The sequence below is a fragment of the Symphalangus syndactylus genome, chromosome 2 (assembly GCF_028878055.3).
Source record: "Symphalangus syndactylus isolate Jambi chromosome 2, NHGRI_mSymSyn1-v2.1_pri, whole genome shotgun sequence".
Taxonomy (NCBI): domain Eukaryota; kingdom Metazoa; phylum Chordata; class Mammalia; order Primates; family Hylobatidae; genus Symphalangus; species Symphalangus syndactylus.
This window is the reverse complement of record NC_072424.2, coordinates 82,660,798-82,666,797: the sequence shown is the minus strand read 5'-3', so window position 1 is coordinate 82,666,797 and position 6,000 is coordinate 82,660,798.

Here is a 6,000-nt window from a genome sequence, read left to right as displayed (position 1 = left end):
TATTTTTTATTTTTAAAATTTATTTATTTTTCTTTTTTTCTTTTTTTATTATTATACTTTAAGTACTAGAGTACATGTGCACAACGTGCAGGTTTGTTACATACGTATCCATGTGCCATAACGGTGTGCTGCACCCATTAACTTGTCATTTACATTAGGTATATCTCCTAATGCTATCCCTCCCCTCTGCCCCCACCCCACGACAGGCCCTGGTGTGTGATGTTCCCCACCCTGCGTCCAGGTGTTCTCATTGTTCAACTCCCACCTATGAGTGAGAACATGCGGTGTTTGATTTTCTGTCCTTGCAATAGTTTGCTCAGAATGATGGTTTCCAGCTTCATCCATGTCCCTACAAAGGACATGAGCTCATCATTTTTTATGGATGCATGGTATTCCATGGTGTATATGTGCCACATTTTCTTAATCCAGTCTATCATTAATGGACATTTGGGTCAGTTCCGAGTCTTTGCTATTGTGAATAGTGCCGCAATAAACATACGTGTGCATGTGTCTTTATAGCAGCATGATTTATAATCCTTTAGGTATACACCCAGTAATGCGATGGCGGGGTCAAATGGTATTTCTAGTTTTAGATCCTTGAGGAATCGCCACACTGTCTTCCACAATGGTTGAACTAGTTTACAGTCCCACCAACAGTGTAAAAGTGTTCCTATTTCTCCACATCCTCTCCAGCACCTGTTGTTTCCTGACTTTTTAATGATGGCCATTCTAACTGGTGTGAGATGGTATCTCATTGTGGTTTTGATTTGCATTTCTCTGATGGCCAGTGATGATGAGCATTTTTTCATGTGTCTGTTGGCTGCATAAATGTCTTCTTTTAAGAAGTATCTGTTCATATCCTTTGCCCATTTTTGATGGGGTTGTTTGTTTTTTTCTTGTAAATTTGTTTGAGTTCATTGTAGATTCTGGATATTAGCCCTTTGTCAGATGAGTAGATTGCAAAAATTTTCTCCCATTCTGTAGGTTGCCTGTTTACTCTGATGGTAGTTTCTTTTGCTGTGCAGAAGCTCTTTAGTTTAATTAGATCCCATTTGTCAATTTTGGCTTTTGTTGCCATTGCTTTTGATGTTTTAGACAAGAAGTCTTTGCTCATGCCTATGTCCTGAATGGTATTGCCTAGGTTTTCTTCTAGGGTTTTTATGGTTTTAGGTCTAACATTTAAGTCCTTAATCCATTTTGAATTTATTTTTGTATAAGGTGAAAGGAAGGGATCCAGTTTCAGCTTTCTCCATATGGCTAGCCAGTTTTCCCAGCACCATTTATTAAATAGGGAATCCTTTCCCTATTTCTTGTTGTCAGGTTTGTCAAAGATCAGGTGGTTGTAGATGTGTGGTGTTACTTCTGAGGGCTCTGTTCTGTTCCATTGGTCTACATCTCTGTTTTGGTACCAGTACCATGCTGTTTTGATTACTGTAGCCTTGTAGTATAGTTTGAAGTCAGGTAGCATGATGCCTCCAGCTTTGTTCTTTTTGCTTAGGACTGTCTTGGCAATGCAGCTCTTTTTTGTTTCCATATGAACTTTAAAGTAGTTTTTTCCAATTCTGTGAAGAAAGTCATTGGTCGCTTGATGGGGATGGCATTGAATCTATAAATTACCTTGGGCAGTATGGCCATTTTCACGATACTGATTCTTCCTATCCGTGAGCATGGAATGTTCTTCCATTTGTTTGTGTCCTCTTTTATTTCGTTGAGCAGTGGTTTGTAGTTCTCCTTGAAGAGGTCCTTCACATCCCTTGTAAGTTGGATTCCTAGGTATTTTATTCTCTTTGAAGCAATTGTGAATGGGAGTTCACTCATGATTTGGCTCTCTGTTTGTGTGTTATTGGTGTATAAGAATGCTTGTGATTTTTGCACGTTGATTTTGTATCCTGAGACTTTGCTGAAGTTGCTTATCAGCTTAAGGAGATTTTGGGCTGAGACGATGGGGTTTTCCAAACATACAATCATGTCATCTGCAAAAGGGACAATTTGACTTCCTCTTTTCCTAATTGAATACTCTTTATTTCTTTCTCCTGCCGGATTGCCCTGGCCAGAACTTCCTGGACACATACATCCTCCCAAGACTAAACAAGGAAGAAGTTGAATCCCTGAATAGACCAATAGCAGACTCTGAAATTGAGGCAATAATTAATAGCTTGCCAACCAAAAAAAGTCCAGGACCAGAAGGATTCACAGCTGAATTCTACCAGAGGTACAAGGAGGAGCTGGTACCATTCCTTCTGAAACTATTCCAATCAATACAAAAAGAGGGAATCCTCCCTAACTCATTTTATGAAGCCAGCATCATCCTGATACCAAAGCCTGGTAGAGACACAACAAAAAAAAGAGAATTTTAGACCAATATCCCTGATGAACATCGATGCAAAAATCCTCAATAAAATACTGGCAAACCGAATCCAGCAGCACATCAAAAAGCTTATCCACCGTGATTAAGGGGGCTTCATCCCTGGGATGCAAGGCTGGTTCAACATATGCAAATCAATAAACGTAATCCAGCATATAAACAGAACCAAAGACAAAAACCACATGATTGTCTCAATAGATGCAGAAAAGACCTTTGACAAAATTCAACAGCCCTTCATGCTAAAAACTCCCAATAAATTAGGTATTGATGGGACGTATCTCAAAATAATAAGAGCTATTTATGAAAACGCACAGCCAATGTCATACTGAATGGGCAAAAACTGCAAGCATTCCCTTTGAAAACTGGCACAAGACAGGGACGCCCTCTCTCACCACTCCTATTCAACATAGTGTTGGAAGTTCTGGCCAGGAGTTTAGATTTTTAAATGTTGGAGAAAGGGGAGAGCTGCAGAGATTCTGAGGTGGGAAATGAAATGTTTCAAGTTGTTCTATAGGAAGATAACTCTGACAGAGACCAAAGAGTTCTGAAGGTGCCCCCTGCCCTTGGCATTCGTGAGCCATCTTACTGTATTAATAAATTCTTATTTAACATAAGCTAGCTGAAATTGCATTCCTGTCAGTTAAAGCTGAAAAAATCCTGTTTAATAAATCTCAGTTTGCAGAGGAGGAAACTTAAAACAAGAGAGTATAAGTGAAACACGGTTTTTTGGTGTCAAGGTCAGCACTAGACTGTCCATGTCCCCACTCTCCTAAACCACTGTACCCTGGGCAGTTAGACCTTTTACTTTTTCACTGCACTATTTCTCTTGAAGAAAAAGTGAACAAATCAGTTCTTCATGGGCAATTCAAAGTGATGATTTTATGTAAATTAATTCCATACTAATAGATGTGGAAAACCAGTACTCAGATGACAGGTGCATTTATTAAATGAATCTGGTATAGAACCATCTCATGCTTCAGATCAGGCTTGACAAGGCTCCTCAGAATTCTGCTACCTAATGATTTGGAGTTAGAAACATAGCATGTTGGCTGGGCGCGGTGGCTCATGCCTGTAATCCCAGCACTTTGAGAGGCCGAGGCGGGTGGATTACGAGGTCAGGAGATCAAGACCATCCTCACTAACACAGTGAAACCACGTCTCTACTAGAAATACAAAAAAATAACAAGGCTTGATGGTGGGCACCTGTAGTCCCAGCTACTTGGGAGGCTTAGGCAGGAGAATGGCGTGAACCTGGGAGGCGGGGCTTGCAGTGAGCCGAGATCACGCCACTGCACTCCAGCCTGGGCAACAGAGCAAGACTCCATCTCAAAAAAAAAAAAAAAAAAAGAAAGAAACATAACATGTTCACATAAATAGTGAAATACTGAAATACACGGTAACACATGTTCATGAATAAGTCTACTGCACCAAAGTGGAGGAAAGACAGAACCAAACATATATAATACTAATTTCAATGCCTATAACCTAGCTTTATGAGAAATGGATGACTTCAAGTTAAAATAGTTGTTTTTCTCCGTAAAAATCTGTTAAAAAGGGCCTTAACAACATTTGAACTAACCTTTTTCCCTCAAAAGAACTACTCTACTTCTGTTACTGACTTTGGAGTGATCCCAAATCACTCTAACCCATTTATCCCATTGATCATCTAGATTCCAGATTCTGCATCCTGCCCATCTACAGTATGCTCACATACATCTTTCTTTTTCACCCTCACCTTAATACAGTGTCTTGTATCCAATCACTTGTATAATTGCAATAGCCTCTTAACTCATCTAGCTGTTGCCACTCTCTCCCAATGCCACCTAATTATGTTGCTCCTCACTGCTTATAGAACTGGCTTCAAGCTGCTAAGCATGTCGTTCAAGGCTAACTGAAATCTGACTAATATGTTAGCCTTAATTCCCCAGTTACCCATAAGCCTCAGCTAAATCAGCTATTAATGCTCAACAAGTATCAGCTATTATTATTTGTTTTTAATCAGATTGTCCTGCTTGTTTCTATTCCCCATGTGTAAATATGACCTCTTTCAGGCATGAAATCTCCCTGATTCTACTCCCTTACTACACCAAAGTGATGATTCTCTTTCTCACCTCCTCAGGGTTTTTGGTACAACTTGAAGGACTCTCCACAGTTTGCTGTGTATTATTGTCATATTTGTACATGTCTTAAGTCTCTTTTTAGAAGCTGAACTTCTTGAGCATAAGAAAAAAATGTCTTTATTCTGGGGTTGCATGTGCAGGTTTTTATTCTTTAGTGTACTTCTACCTTGCATTTTGCACATACATGTAAGTATTGAATTTGAAAGTAAGTTACTGATGATGGAATGAAGTCGCTGACACCTTTTATCTAATTAAAACGGAATGTTTAAAGAAGGCAGCATTTCACTGAAATGAAAAATAAACTCAACACAAATTAAAATAATTTTAAATACACAAGCTCAATGATACTATTTTTCGTTCTTTCTTTTCTGTGTGTTTTTTTTTTTTTTTTTTAGACTGAGTCTGCCTCTGTCCCCCAGGCTGGAGTGCAATGGCATAATCTCGGCTCACCGCAATCTCTGCCTCCTGGGTTCAAGTGATTCTCGTGCCTCAGCCTCCTGAGGAGCTGGGATCACAGGCGCATGCCACGACGCCTGGCTAATTTTTGTATTTTTAGCAGAGACGGAGTTTCACCATGTTGGCCAGGCTGGTCTCAAACTCCTGACCTCAAGTGATCCACCCGCTATGGCCTCCCAAAGTGCTGGGATTACAGGCATGAGCCACCTCGCCCAGCCCATACTGTTTTTCTTGACACTATTACTTTTTTCTGTAGGAAACATGATCTTTCACGCTGCTCCCTGAAGTGATTACTAAGGTCATTGAACTTACTACAAAATTCAGAAAACACTTTCATAGGACTAATTACTGATTTCGTCTCATTTATTATGAAAGTCACAGACTTCTACAAATGTTTTAATGGTTTAAAATGTTTAATTTCTCAGTATGAGTTGCATTTTGGATGTTGTCTATCTATTGATATCCTAATGCCTCACTTTGGAAAACATAGCACTGCATTTAATATTAGCATAAAACATGAAACTTTTGCAATAGATACATGAAAATTTGAAACATCAAACTTATTTAGGCATAGCCAAAAGCTTCTACTTTAGGCAATCACAATTTATGAATTTTGATTCATGGAAATATCAAAATTTACATTTCTCCTGAGAACTAATACACTTTAAATCCTAACCTAAGATGCATGTAGGGTTGCAATAATCTACTCCTGAGAAAGTTCTGGTGGCTTGCAATTTATATCCATGAGGACCAGCTGCCGTTAGTTAGCATGTACTTCTTCCCATTGATGATACACAGGGAAGAAGATTGACATCTATCATGCTCTAAATACATAGAGTTAGATAAGGATTTTTAAATTTACTTGTCCTCAGTATTTATAGTGTGTTTTCTCAGGACTCAAGAAAACAGAAAGAATATTTTAGTGCAGTGAGATTTCTCCAGTATGAAATCTCTCTTACGTATTAAGCAATATGTGAATTCTGCAAGGGTGAACATCTTCCATTGTATCCCTGTATATTATTTCATCATGGTCTCAGAGAAGAAACTTTTGCATTGATA